The sequence below is a fragment of the Zingiber officinale genome, chromosome 7A (genome assembly GCF_018446385.1).
Source record: "Zingiber officinale cultivar Zhangliang chromosome 7A, Zo_v1.1, whole genome shotgun sequence".
NCBI lineage: Eukaryota > Viridiplantae > Streptophyta > Magnoliopsida > Zingiberales > Zingiberaceae > Zingiber > Zingiber officinale.
In genome coordinates, this window is record NC_055998.1 from 40,375,337 (window position 1) to 40,391,525 (window position 16,189).

The 16,189-nt window shown below is 37.9% G+C and overlaps 1 long non-coding RNA gene across 2 annotated transcripts; it reads right to left on the reverse strand.

The window, feature by feature from the left end:
- Nucleotides 1-5,231: 5,231 nt before the first annotated feature.
- LOC122000075 lies at nucleotides 5,232-15,920 on the reverse strand. Of its 2 annotated transcripts, none has more exons than XR_006116924.1 (3): nucleotides 15,508-15,920; nucleotides 15,185-15,379; nucleotides 5,232-5,434 (listed from the first exon to the last, which is right to left on the reverse strand). It is a non-coding gene; the product is annotated as an uncharacterized LOC122000075 (long non-coding RNA). The 2 variants fall into 2 exon arrangements; XR_006116925.1 differs by lacking the exon at nucleotides 5,232-5,434 and adding an exon at nucleotides 14,430-14,569.
- Nucleotides 15,921-16,189: the final 269 nt, after the last annotated feature.

Here is a 16,189-nt window from a genome sequence, read left to right on the forward strand (position 1 = left end):
AATAAATGTAATGAAATAAGAATTCTCATTTCTAGCCTTCATATTCATTGGACCACAAATATCCGAATGAATTAATTGCAATGGTGATTCAACCCAAATAGCCTTACCAAATGGTTTCCTAGTTGCCTTTCCAGCAAGACAATGCTCATATATAGACAAGTTTATTTTAGCATGAGTGCCTAAAAAGCCCTCCTTAGCTAATCTATTCATCTATTCTTGTCTTATATGTACTAGTCTAGCATGCCAAATTTTATCATTAATATCAGCATTACTAGTAAGAGCAATGTTTGAAAAACAACCATCATTATTATTTGGTTCTACATCAAGAACCATAAAATCATTTGTTACATAACCATGCCCAATTAACACAGAGTTAATTTGAAGTCTCACACAACGGCTATAAAAATTTACACAATAACCTAAATCAAGATAAATAATGGAAACCAGATTCTGTCAAATTTCAGGAGTATACAGGACATCATGTAGAAACAGGGTACGACCACCACCTAGGTTGAGCTTGCAAGTGTCAATTCCTTTGACTTCAATTCTTGCATTGTTTCCTACATATATCCATTTTTTGCTAGCTAGTACCCAACGGTACTCCACAAATGTAACTCACTCATGAGCTACATAATTGGTTGCTTCTGAATCTATAATCCACAAAGGATAAGAATCAACTAACAATACTGGACTAGCAGCAAAATGCTCAAGAAAAGAAGACACCCTTGCATTGTTTCAATCTAGTCTTCTTTCCTTTCTTCTTGATTAGGTATTGTCTCACAATAGCAACTTCTTTCTTCTTTCCCTTCCCCTTCTTGAACCATTTCTTTTTCTTGGATCCAGATGATCCAACAGAACCAATAGCCACATAGGCTACTCCAAAAATTCTTGCGGATTCAACTCTCTCCGCCTCCAATTCTACATGGCGTGAGATGTTAATGAAAGTCTTAATACTCTCACTATGAGTTAGGGTCTGCTTTTATGGTCTCTCAAGAATCTGGAAGGGAACGAATAACTGCTTGAACTTGTTGTTCATCGATCAACTCATGACCAGTAGTTTTAAGCTCCTGGATCATGTTCGGCATCTCCCTGAGGTGTTGAACCATTGAAAGATTCGGACGCTTAATGTAGCTGTCAAACTTAATCGTTAGCTTTCGAAGCTTGCTCAGACTTCCTCCATTATACTTTTCTCTAAGGGCTACCCAGATAGCATGAGCCGATGGTAATGACTCATACTCAAATACCAGGTCATTCATCATTGAATTAATCAATATTTCCTTAGTAATGAAGTCCTTCCTTTTCCATGCCCTATAGGCATTGAGATCTTGTCTGTTTTGTGTAGTGGGATCTACAGGTCTTCCATAACTTGTTTTATAGCCTTGAGAACTTTGTTTTCCTCAAGAACATATTATATGTTGAGTTGCCAGATTTTGTAGTTATCCTGATATAAGTTATGATGTTCTTATTTGTCATGATCTTACATAAATAAACATATTATTTAATATTCAGTGCAATTCACATGCATGCAATTTATGATTGACTCAATATTAATTTGAATTAGTTTACAAAATCAAGTGATAACTATGTTTCCACTCATCATTTGTATAGTCCAATCAAATCAACATTGATCAATACTATTACATACATCCCAACAAATGAACTAATCATCGTTCTATCATGATTTCTTTAATTAAATGAACTAATCATTTTTCATGTATCATAAAGTAATCAACATATGAATGAACATATCATTCATATAAATATGTCGCATATGTTAACATATAACAAACGGGCATGAACTAAATGGATTAATATTATTCATACATAATGATAGTAACAATAACAGAACTCTTACAAATGAGATAGGTAGACACCACTCCCACTAGGACAGACACTAGTGCAGTGGCTAACATAATCCCCTTCAATCTGGACTCATTTGAGGCAATCTCTGATAGAACAATTTCAAGATTTTCAATTTGATCTATCATTGAAATTTCTTCAGAATCCTCTTTAGATTCTTTAAGATTCTCCTGTGGGTCCTTCTCAAATTCTTCAGGATTTTCCTCTAGGAACTCATGGTGAAGTAGCTCCATACACCACTGTGCATATAAGGTTCTCCCTTCAGAGAGCCTCCATATCTGGTGTGCTACCACCTTAGGATTCTTCGGCAGTGAACGAATCAACGCCCATATCCTGTAATTATCTAGGATTGGAAACTCTTCTTATTCGAGTTTCCAGGATTGGTAATCATTCGTGCCAACTTTAAATTGAAATTAAATAAGTTAGTACAAAACCAGCTTTATTTAATTTATATAGGCATGGAACCAACATTATTAATCAAGAAAAATAAATCTTCTTGATTTACAGGAGTCTAAATCGACTGATCCATTTGATCAGTTGATTGGGAATCCAGATCTTGAGCTCTGTCCAATGTCCTCATTAGAACTAATCTAACTGGACTGGGATTTCTTACCTATGTTCTATTAATCTAAGCTCATTTAAGTCAATTTCAGACTTATTGATCAAACTCAGATCCATTTGATCAATCCAATGCTTATTGGATTAAGTTTGACCCATTAAAACAAATCTAATCATTTTGGTTAAACCAACTTATGTAATCAAAATCATCGCAATTAATTCAATAATAAACCAAACTAGTTAAACCAACGAATGATTTGAGCTATGTATTATTGAATTAAACTGGTCTGGTTAAAAAAACTAATGATTTGAACCAGATCTGGGATTAAGCTGGTATAGTTCAATTTTCAATTAATCAAACTTTAATTAATCAATTACAATTGATTAAATAGTAAGCAATCAGTTCACGCATGATTAGCATAATATACTATTCATGCATGAAATCTTAATCGATTAAAACAATCGTTTTCAAACATTATTTACAGATGAAAATTAATTAATATTGTTCATCTTCGTTTAATAGATTATCTCAATCAATTAAAAAAAACTATTTGAATCGATTACTCCAATCAATTACACAAATCCATTTTGCTTTGTTAGTTTAATTGATTGCATAGCTTCTTCTCTTCTCTGTCATGATTGCGACACTGTCTTCTTCAGCCGCGACGAACGTGATTGTCGTTACCTTCGATTGTCAGCCTCCCGATGTGGTCGCCGGCACTCTTCGGCTACAGAAGCTGATAGCCAACAACTTCTCGGGGCTCAACAACTACGGTAGATCGTAACCTAGTCGCGATCTTGCCTAGCGACGGCGGCAGAGAGATTTTCATTTTGACGAAGAGAAGTGATTCATGCTTAGGCATCACTCTGATACCATTGATGATAGTTCTAAGCATGAAAAACAACAAACACGAAAACTGTAAACACTTACAACGATCTCGCGCAGATCTGCAATCGGCGCCGATAAGACTTGCTGATGGAAGAACGATCACAGAATCAGAAAGTTCTTCATGGTTCACAAACCAAATCCCTTTAGTGAGATTGGACAAACCAATCTTGAATGTTTTTCATGCCTCTTTCAATCTTGTGCATATGAACGAAACTTGCACAAAGACATTTCATATGGGACGAACTCATTCTCTTTGACTTTGCCCAAAAACTCACATATAGCAAGTCTTCTCTTCCTTTCTCTCTTGTGTTCATCTCATTTTTTTTCCATCTTCACCAATTGCCTTGGACGCCTATTATATAGAGGAAGATGACTCTTCATCTTCCTCTACCTCCATTAATGGAGGAATATAAAAGGTTGGAAGGTAAAGGAGAAGAGACACCCTTTCATCTTCTTACCACCAAGAGTTACATCCCTCCAAAACTACTATACTATACTATACTATCGCACTTTATAGAGAAGTGCTAACCTCTCAAAATCATTTAACACCAAGAGAACGTATGTAAAGGAAAATAGATTAAGTTGATTGACGTTCCCCATTCGATTCTATAAAACACATGGATCCTTTTGTTTACGAAATGAAATTAGATGTTGTACTTATTAAATTAATTGTGATGAGACAAGGAAATGATGCCCTTTTTTTACTTAAAAAGTGATTAATTTATCTATCCAATAAAAAGTGATAATTAATTTGGGTTAGCTGATCATCTAATTGTATTTTGCTAATTAACTTGTAACTTATTTAATCTCAACTCGAACTCAATCCATTTGATAAACGAGTTAAAATATATATCCTAAATTAATTATATATTTATAATTTATTTATTTTACTACTTAATTGTTAATTAAATATTTGTATATTTGAACTATTTATGACTAACCTGACTATATTTATTCGTGAGTCATAAATGAGTCAATCCGTGAACATATTTACTCAAATTCGGTAAAATACGGTACCCTAAATAAAGATTTAATAGGCGAATAACCTTAATAGAATTTTTAGAAATTTTTAAAAATTTTTAAAAATTTTCTGGGAATTTTTAGAAGCTCGTATGACGTAGGTTAAGAAGATCAATTATTGAACCAAGGAAAAGTCTATTAAGCTACCCCATTTAAACGAGGAAATGTTTAATTTCTTTAAATATTTCTATTTTATTTTCTATTTTTTATTTTTTCCCTCACCTGCGCCCTAACCTCTTGATGTCGAACCCTAAGCCTACACCGTCTCCTCCCCTCCCTCTTGCGACGCCGTCTCTGCCTCCTCCTCTGCCATAGCGTCAATGCTTTCTCCTCTTCCCCGAGCCACCACCTCCTCTTCTCTCCCGAGCCGCACCGCCGAACCCTTCCTCTCTTCATCTCGCGCCGCCGCTACCTATTCCCGAACCTTTCCTCTTCCCCAAATCGATGTCGATCCTCTTCCTCTGTCGTCTTCGTCGTCGCCGAGTGCGACCGTCGCCGAGTGCAACTGTCGTCGGAAGGATCAGCACCAGCATTGCGTCTCTGCCCTAGATCGTCGCCCAACGCCTGAGGTATTGTCACGCCCTAGAGGAGTCTCTACCCACAAAATTTCGACAACATCTCCCCTGTACCAGTGACAATATGAAGCATATATACATACATCCACAAGTAATAAACATAAAACAACCGCGCAGTTAATATACTCAACTTACCCGGCTGGACAAAATGAAACAACCATGCAGTTAATATTCTCAGCCTACCTGGCTGGACAAAATGAAAATCATGCAGTTAATAACAACCCACACGGTTGGAATTAAATACAGCGGAAGACAAAACAATAAATACTCAGCCTACACGGCTGGTACAAACACAAACCATTCCAGATAATAACTTACTGCATGCCGGCATGACTTGTACCATAATACAAAATATAATAACAATCTGACCACAAGGCTCAAAATCATAAACCAAATAACATCACATAATATCAAGACCAAACACAACGTATCGAAAGCATAATACAAAATAACATAAAAAAACGATCTCAGATGTGACGTGGGACTGGCAGCCAGGAACCTCCAAGCAACTTCTCAATAATCTACCTATTACCTGGCGAAAGAAAACTAGTTTGTGAGGTGGTGAGTATAGGGACTCAGCAGGTAATAGATAGATAGTGCATGAATAAAATAAATAAATAGCAAATGCCAAAAGGAATATAGTCTCATAAGGAAAGATTGCGATACTACCATGATGTCAAAATAAATGTTCATACCTGAAGTCATATCCTAGGCTAACAATAGAAGGTCAGGGGTGACATAAACCTGCTACAGTACTGCCTATAACTACAAGGGTAAATATGTGAGATGTATCCATTTTACCAATAAATAAACCAGTGTCTAAACACCTACAACGAGTGTATATCTCAACATAAGTAAGCATATCAGCATAAGTGAATAACAACAATAAACGATGGCAGCATAAGTAAGTAATAACAATATATGTAAACAACAGCAGCCAAAGCAAGTATAATAACAGCCTATGCACGGATGGTTACTCCCTCCCACCTCTCTGCACCATGACCCCTGTATGGTCGAAAGGGCGAGTCAGTGACAGACTGTACACTACTCCAGCTATCACTCTCTCGAGTGATCGAGGGGACAGTTGCATAGTAGCTAACTAGCTACATCTACGATGGGGGTCCCTGCTGCTCGCAACTCCAGCTATCACTACCTATGAGTGAGCGAGTGGAAGCAGGATAGGACAAGCAACATCTGCTCCATCTACCACTCTCTCAAGTGGTCGAGTGTGCGGCCCTAGTCAACGACTCTCTCGAGGACAAGGGAGAATTTATCATTGACATCAATCATAAGATGCACAAGATGCAACAATCATCATACAAATATAAGTAGAAATTAGGTATGCTACATGAAGCCAGTATGCTCAATACGGAACATAAATAAACAACAATCAAAATATGTAAACATGGTATCTAGTATCTGCTATGTATCATGGATAATAATGAGATGTTGGATCGAGAAGCGCTAGATGGGGGTGAATAGCGCTCGTGGTTATTTCGTTCGATTAAAACGTATCGAGTAAAACGCGGCGAAAATTAAACACAAACACACGCTAACACAAGTTGGTTACTTGGTTCGGAGCCTGTGGCGACTCCTACTCCAAGGCCCGTGATCGTTGATCGCTTTCAGTGGGCAACAACTATATTTCGTAAAGTTATTACAAGCTAAGTACAGAAAAAGTTGTAAATAAATTTTATACCGACAACTAAAATACTAAATCTGAGACTTCGGGTCGTCGGCATCGAGTTGTAGCTTTGTCGGACTGTCTCGTTAGCAGCTGGATGCAAAAAGATTGCTTGGAAGAAGATATATTGAGTTTCTGGTCAAGATGTCCTTTTATACACTGCTGAAGGCGCCTTAAAGCCCATCCGAGGCGCCTCCAACCCGCCGAGTCAGCCGCGTGGATTAGCACTGATCTAGTCACACCTCATCCACTTGAAGGCGCCTCCAAGCCACTCCAAGGCGCCTCCAAGCTCTGGTCCGAGGCGCCTCCAGCTCCATCCGAGGTGTCTCCAAGCCTGCTGCACAGCCAGCTTCTTCTTTGCACCCGAGGCACCTCCAAGCTCCATGGAAGCGCCTCGGACATTGTTCATCCGAGGCTCAACCTTGTTCTTTTGTACCTACAAGACATGTTAGACCCAAAACACAAGCATATCCTGCAATACAAAAGTTAGCACATATAATATCATAAATATAAAGTTTAACAGTCATCGGATTGTCCGGTTCTGACTTCGGATTTCCTCCCGGAAACCTTAGGTCGAACCGACGCCTACTGTTCCCTCTTCCGGGGAACGTGCCCTCACCTACTCCACTCAAGAGAGTTGACCTTTGCCAGTTCGATCCTCTAGATTGACTGGACTTTTGCTCAACGTCCGATGCTTCCGGTCTTCACGCTGGACGTCCAGTCCACGACCCATCCATACTTCCATCCGGTTCGCGACACAAGGATTTCAACCTAGGGTTACTACCCCCTAAGATTTTTGCCCGAAGCTTCGACCCGTCAAGACTTCCCGCATAGGGTTACCACCTCCTATGACCTAGGGTTACCACCTCCTAGGGTTTTCCACTTGCCTAACCGCAGTTAGGACTTTCCTGAAACACTCAATCATACACATTAGATAACAATTAAACTTAACTTTGAATCCTTTTGTCATTATCAAAACTAAGGTTCAATCATCGGATGTTTTCCGCACCAACAATCTCCCCCTTTTTGATTATAGCAACCGAAATTCAAAGTTAAGTAAAAAATGCAATAAAGATAAACATAAATGAGCACAAGCATAAATAAAACATAAGCACATACTGTTAGTTAGAGCCCTAGAGCCAATCATTTGATGATTGTATGGACTCATTGTATCATATTCTTGTATATTAATAAAGGCATTTGTTTGGTTATTATACTTATTTGTATTAGTGCCAAATAGACTAAGTATAATAGCGTCCTTGAGTAGAAGGTTCATATCTATATCAATCGATTAGTTGAATCGATAGTGAGATGATATAGGGAACACTAATCTAAATCATTCCTAGTCGAGTATTAACATTCAGGGACAATGTTAATGCAATAAGACTAGCATGTAGGTCAGCTCGATGACTTGATCTCACAAGTCATGGATATAGAGATATCAAGCTGACACATGGGTATATATTGGAAAATGTATACTGAATGACCCGCCATGAGAAAGTATCATGGATCGTTATATGAGTGTCATATACTTTCTCATGTGGCTATTAGTATGACTATTAGTCCTTAGACCTGAAGTCACCATGGATCCCTACATAAGGAGTTATGTACTTTGGTTTCGTCAAACGTCACCCGTAACTGGGTGGACTATAAAGGCGATTACTGGGTATATAACAAATTATGTAGAGGGATGTGAGTGATGTAGATGGGATCTATCCCTCCCATATGACGGGAGCGACATCGGTATTCTTGATAGAGTGAGACCACTAAGTACATGGCCATGCCCAAATGAGTCAACATGAGATGTTGAGCTCATTTGATCGAGTGAGTCTACTTGGAGTTCAAGATTTAGATTGATTAGAGGATGACACGGTCTATGCCTCATATTGATCAATCTAGATGTCTAGGATAGAAGGACAATGTCACATATATTGTGAGGAGTTACAATTAGTAGTCACAAGGTGATGTCGGATCTCGACATTCTTGTAACTTGGGTAGTAATGATGTGTTGCTAGATACCGCTCATTACTTATGCTCCTAAATGGGTTTAGGGCATTGCCAACATTACAAGAACCTATAGGGTCACACACTAAGGACAATTAGATGGAGATTTGGTTCATATGATGAACTAAGAGGATTAGATTCATTTGATGAATCATATTGGATTAAGAGTAATCCAAATTGGGCTAATTGAGTTGGACTCAAGTTGATTCATGTATTCAATGAGTCTAATTTAGATTATGACTCATTAAATCAACTTAATTTAATGAATTAGATTCATTATATTAAGTTGGCTTGAATCATATAGTTGGATTAGATCAACCATGAGAGAGATTTGATCAAGTTTGACTTGATTTGAGAGGAAGAGAAAAAGTCATGTTTGACTTGACTTTTTGCCACATCACTAGTGAGTTGGCAAGATGTGGACCAATAGAATTGCTCCACATCATCAATGTGTACCACCTCATTGAGGTTACAAGCCTCCATAGCATTTAATGTGGCTGACCCACATTAAATGAGGAGGTTACACTTGTTGCCATGTCATTTAGTGAGGTGGCAAGATGTGGACCAATAGTGCTGATCCACATCATCCTAGAGTGCCACCTCATGGGGGTTACAACTCTTAATGGTCTCCACATTAATTGGAATTAATGTGGGGGTTACACCTCCTAGAAGGTGGCCGGCCACTTGAATGTGGAGAAGAATTTTCATTTTGAAAATTGATTCCATCATTCATTCCTTCTTTTTCCTCCTAGAGTTCTTCTTGCTCTCTCCCTCTCCTCCTTCCTTGGCCGAACCACATAGGTGCTAGCACACCTTGGTTTTTGGTCACCTCCATCTAGTGTGTCCGTGTGGATACTTCTAGAGGACCGTACGCTTGACGGTCTTGAGATCCGGCACCATTTGGACGAGCGGGATTCGCGTGGGGCGCGCATCAAGGGTAATGATCTTAACTTTAGTGTAGATCTAAAGTTTTTAACAAACTCGTACAAGAAAAGGTTTTTCGAAAAGTTTTGTTTACGAATCTTTGCACGAGATCCATGGCTTTGGGTGACTCGGGGTTTCCGCGACGCGAAAAAGCGGTTTTCGCGGCCCGACGAACCCAACACATACAAAGTTCCCCCTTGTTAAAAGCTCCCCCCTTAACAAAAAATTTCTTGTTATTTTGAAATTTCTTTAATTTTCTTTGAATTTCCTTATACTCTCCCCCTTTGCCATATATCAAAATAAATAAGAGAAAAATTGAGTATAGAAATAAATGCTTAGCTTTTTAGAATTAATTTTCTTGTAAACATTTAGCTAAGTAAAAAAAATTGCCAGAAGTTTGGAAACATAACTTTTTTCTTTTAAAATCTATGTTTGAGAAATAATTTCATCTAAGATTTATCTAAGATTTTTCAAATGATTTTTGAAATTATTTTTTAAATAATTTTTCAAATGATTTTGTAATTATTTTCAAAGTATTTTCAAATAATTTTCAAAAATAATTTTCAAATAATTTTGAAATAATTTACAAAATAATTTTCAAAGTATTTTCAAATAATTTTCAAATGATTTTGAAATAATTTTCAAAGTATTTTCAAATAATTTTCAAAGTTTTTAAACATTTTTAAAATTATTTTTAAAATGATTTTTAAATAACTTTTAAAGGATTTTTAAAAGATTTTTCAAATAATTTTTTTTAAAGGATTTTAAACTATTTTTCAAATAATTTTTTAAAGGATTTTAAAAGATTTTTCAAATAATTTTTTAAAGAATTTTAAAAGTTAAAGGATTTTAAAAGATTCTTCAAATAATTTTTAAAGAATTTTAAAATATTTTTCAAATAATTTTTAAAGGTTTTTTAAATAATTTTTCAAATAATTTTAAAATGATTTTTAAATAATTTTTCAAATAATTTTAAAATGGTTTTAAATAATTTTTCAAATAATTTTAAAATAATTTTTAAATAATTTTTCAAATAATTTTAGATAATTTTTAAAATGATAATTTTTAAAATAATTTTTAAACAATTTAAAATAATTTTTAAATAATTTTTAAAATGATTTTTGAATAATTAATACATCTGATTATAGAGTTAATTAAGTTGATTTGAATTTGATTGAATTAATTTATTTTAAATTGAATGTATTTGATTATTTTTAGAATAAAGTTAACCTAGATCCATCTCACCCGATTCTTCGTTATCAATCAGGTAATCTTAAGTAATTTTGTGAGATGGTTATCTTTAATTTAGGTTAGTTCTAAGGATTAATTTACATTTGAGTTAAACTTAGGTTTTCCAATTAGTCAATTAAATATGTATTTCAAAGATTGGTTCCTAGGTCGTGGCGAGGCACTTGGCCTTCTTGGGTATGGGATCATCCACCACTTCCTAAACAGAACCGCTCAAGAAAATTATATTTAATTTTCTTTTTGAAACTCCTAGATTTAACTAGACAAGTGTAAATTACGCCTACGTCCTTAAACTATCCTAAATCTAAACATGTATAAAAAAAAAATAAACAAGCATCAATTAGTTCTATCTATTAGTAAAGATGGTCTTTCTATTGGCTCCCCCTGGATCATAACCTCGATATGGTCTATCAAGGTAATGGATCTGATCCTTGGTGACCCAATATTGTCCAAGTCCAACTTGATTAACCAAGTTTGACCTGGGGACCCATGCTTGAATTATATTTCTATTATTTCTATTAACTAAGGATAGATATGATTTATATTTACTTTTGGTTTTGAATCCAAGTCCGGACTTGTTGTAAACGGCTCGCTGTTTTCCAAGAATCAGATCCAAATTCTTGGAACCCATGGTGAACCGTTCCAACGTGACCTTGAGTTCTTTAATTTGAGTTTTCGAATTAGAATTTTCTTCTTCAAGTTGTTCGACTTGAGTTGAGTTTCCAATTTCAACTGGCTCAGTTAAAGAACTCAAGTCAGTCGCTTCCTTAAGGGCGGCTACCTCCTTTTGGAGTGACTTGACCCGAACGTTAGATTTAGCCAACTTTTTTAACAAGGTACTAATTCTTGCAATTCATCCAAATGAGTTTCGGCGAGTAGGGCACTTACAGTGGGGTTCGGTCCTTCGGAAACGGATGCGGATCCGTGGCTTCGCTTGGACTTAGTTTCTGACTCGCTCTTAGTTTCTGAATCGGTTTCGACAATGTTCGCTTGCACTGGTAATGCGAGGAAGCTCGTCGGTTCTTCTTTATCAGTCTCGGATTCATCTGATGACTCGAACCAAGTCACCTTCAACACCTTCCTTCTTTTCTTCTTATTTGGACAATCTGGCTTGTAGTGCCCCTTCTGGTTACAGCCGTAGCAGGTGACTCTAGTATTGTCCTTTGTGTTCGTTTGAGTCACCTTTTTCAATTTGCATATCTTCCGTACGAACTTTATCAGTTCGAAAGTAACTTCGTCTTCGTCCTCTATGTCTGATTCGTCTTTGGACTTTGGTTTGGTTTTGCACCTTGATGTCGGTTCGCGCGTTCTGCTAGTACCTACAACAAAAGCTATACCCTTTTCGACCGAGCGTGCATTAATCTGCTCATGTAACTCGAATTCAGAAAACATTTCATCTAATTTAATAGAAGAAAGATCCTTGGAAACCTTGTAAGCATCTACCATGGATGCTCACAAGGTATTCCTTGGAAAGGCATTTAAGGCATACCTTATGACATCCCTGTTCTCCACCTTTTGGTCGATCGCATGAAGCCCGTTGAGTAGGTCCTGGATGCGTGCATGGAGCTGGCTGGCCATCTCACCTTCCTGCATTTTAATATTGTATAATTTATTGAAAATTAAGTCGCGCTTACTTACTTTAGTATCGGAGGTGCCCTCGTGCAGCTCGATTAGTTTGTTCCACAACTCTTTTGCACTTGAGAATGGTCCAACTCTGTTAAGTTCTTCTTTTGAAAGGCCGCATTGTAGCATGCAGGTTGCTTTGGCATCAGCTTCCACCTTCTTCTTTATGCTAGCATCCCAGTTGATGCATGAGACGAGTTCTCCGGTGTCGTCGCATGGAAGCTCGAGATCGGTCTGGATAATGATCCACATTTCGACTTGCGTCTTGAGGTGGTATTCCATCCGATTTTTCCAATAGGCAAAGTCCTCGCCGGAGAAGAGTAGCGGGTGGACTATGCTAAAGCCTTCTTGGAGGGCCATTTGAAAAGCCTGCAAAAAAAAAAAGAAAAAAACAACTGGTCCCAAGACTTGATCCTGGATTAGTAGTGCGAGAGAGGGATAAAGATAACAAGTAACTAATTTTGGGAAAAAAATAATAATAAAATATTAAAAAATATATAAAAAAATATTATTTCAAAATTTTGAAATTGTGATATTTTGCTAATATGGACCAATGGTGAAAAGATGGCAATGAATTTTTCGAAATTAATTTTGAAAGGAAAAAATGAAAGGCGTAAGATTTTATTTTTACCCTATAAGAATGAAAAAGCGACGAAAAAAATGCTCGAATGGTAGTTGTACCAATTCAGAGCAACCCCGCTTTGATACCAATTGTTGGATCGAGAAGCGCTAGAGGGAGGTGAATAACGCTCATGGCTATTTCGTTCGATTAAAATGTATCGAGTAAAACGCAGCGGAAATTAAACACAAACACACGCTAACACAAGTTGGTTACTTGGTTCGGAGCCTGTGGTGACTCCTACTCTAAGGCCAACGATAGTTGATCGCTTCCAGTGGGCAACAACTATATTTCATAAAGTTATTACAAGATAAGTACAGAAAAAGTTGTAAATAAATTTTATACCGACAACTAAAATACTAAATCTGAGGCTCCGGGTCGTCGGCGTCGAGTTGTAGCTTTGTCGGACTGTCTCGTTAGCAGCTGGATGCAGAAAGATTGCTTAGAAGAAGATATATTGAGTTGCTGGTAGAGATGTCCTTTTATACACTGCTGAAGGTGCCTTAAAGCCCATCCGAAGCACCTCCAACCCACCGAGTCAGCCGCGTGGATCAGCACTGATCCGGTCGCAACTCATCCACTTAAAGGTGCCTCCAAGCCACTCCAAGGCGCCTCCAAGATATGGTCCGAGGCGCCTCTAGCTCCATCTGAGGCGCCTCCAAGCCTGCTATGTAGCCAGCTTCTGCTTTGCACCTGAGGCACCTTTATGCTCCATGGAGGCGTCTCGGACACTGTTTATCCGAGGCTCAACCTTGTTCTTTTGTACTTGCAAGACATGTTAGACCCAAAACAAAAGCATATCCTGCAATACAAAAGTTAGCACATATAATATCATAAATATAAAGTTTGACAGTCATCGGACTGTCTGGTTCTGACTTCGGATTTCCTACCGGAAATCGTAGGTCGAACCGACGCCTACTGTTCCCTCTTCCGGGGAACGCGTCCTCACCTACTCCACTCATGAGAGTTTACCTTTGCCAATTTGATCCTCCAGATCGACTGGACTTTTGCTCAGCGTCCGTTGCTTCTGGTCTTCATGCTGGATGTCCGGTCCATGACCCGTCCAGATTTCCACCCGGTTCACGACACCAAGATTTCAACCTAGGGTTACCGCCCCCTAGGATTTTTGCCCGAAGCTTCAACCCGTCAAGACTTCCCGCATAGGGTTACCACCCCCTGTGACCTAGGGTTACCACCCCCTAGGGTTTTCCACTTGCCTAACCGCAGCTAGGACTTTCCTGAAATGCTCAATCAAACACATTAGATAATAATTAAACTTAACTTTGAATCTCTTTGCCATTATCAAAACTAAGGTTCAATCGTCGGATGCTTTCCGCACCAACATGAGAGACTGTATAGATATGAAAATGAATATCTCAAAGATCGAGTGGAAGTATCAAACGCAGGAAAAATAAGAGTGGAGTCAAGGTAAAAGCAGTTTCTAACCAAAGATAGCTCATGCACTAAGTTCAAAGAACTAAAGAGTCAAAGTGAGAAGTATCCGCCTTTATACGTAGATCGTGTCAAGTGACCTCATGTGGAGATGCTTGTCCCGAACCCGAGTTCTGCGATCACATATATGTTATTTAGCTAATTTCATATGAATCAAATAACTATATAAAATCCCCAACTTAATTAGGAAAACCGCTAATCGAACAATCATTCATTAATCCCAAGTTAATGATTAACCTCAATTTTCCCCTTTCGTTAATCAACTTGAGATTAGCCATATGATCATCTCTAATAAATCCAATGATTAAATCTAATCCAACATGAATCAACTATACTTAATTCATCTCAATAAGAATTTATTAATCTTAATCCATAAACCATCACAACCATATTGGAATAGATATCCATAGTTCTACCATAATCAAATTGGATTATGAATCAAACATGCAAAACTCATCCACATGATCAATTATTTACCACTATGGCTGATAACAAATCCCATGCATTAATTAGATCATATTTAACTAAATCATCACCTAATCACATCTGAAAATCCAACAACCTCCTAATAATCCTTAATCAATAATCAAACACTCCAATAATCAATCCAATGATCCTAACGACAAACATAAAATCATGCTATTCAATCAATCCCAATTACATAAATCATACTCATTCCACAACCAAAATCGAATCCAATTCATATAAGAATTGCCTCCATAACTTACCCCAAAACTGATCTACAACCTTCAATGAAGAGATCCAAAGCCATTATGAAGGAAATGGAGCTTCCCACTCAGATTCATAGCTACTCTCAAAGACCTCAAGTGCAATTGTAAGGAGTTGGAGCTCTCATTGAATCCACAAAGATGACAATGTTCCGTTGTCATCCTCACCAAAATTGGACAAGGCATAGATCCCCCCTGCTCATGCATGAAAGATGCCAGCATCAGAACGGATCAATAGTAGTCTGCTAGAAGAAAAGATCAGGTGACCGGAGGAGGAAAGCTAGCGATTGGTTGGGAAGAAAATGGGAAACCGAGATGCTCACCATGCCTCCTATGGACCAAGAAGGGGGTCTGATAGCAGCAATGCCAAATTCAGCGAAGAGGAATGTGCCTCGATGGAAGAGGGAGAGGGATTCGGCTGAAGGGGTCTTGGCCAGAAATGCGCGAGGAAGCTCGGCACTTGCTGGCTAACTCTTGTCGTGGCCAAAGGTGGTAGTGGATCGGGCGGTCGACGCTAGGGAAAAGGGAAGAAGTGGCATCCACGGCTATAATGAATCCTGGCGCCGACGCTTGATGAGGCATCGGGACAACGGTAGCACGAGCAATGGAGGCAATGGGGAGAGATGTATGTTCCTTTGTGGTCGTTGACGTCGATGCCTAGCGGCCGGCGATCGGCGCGATTGGGTCCGAGAGAGGGGAGAGCGACATCAGGAAGGATGAAGAGGAATAGAGGGGTGTCGGCGTAGTTTTTAGGGCACCCAGGTGAGGAAATAAAAAAAAAGAAAAGAAATAAAATTTTTAAACATTTCCTCGTTAAAAAAGGATAGCTTAAACAGATTTTTCCGTAGCCCAATAATTGATCCCCTTAACCTACATCATATGAGCTCCAATTAATTTTCCGAAAATTGCTAAAAATTTCTTAAAATTCCAATAAGATTATTTCTCAAATAACCTTATTATTTAATTAATATTTGGGTGCTGTATTTTACAGGTATATCTCGTGCC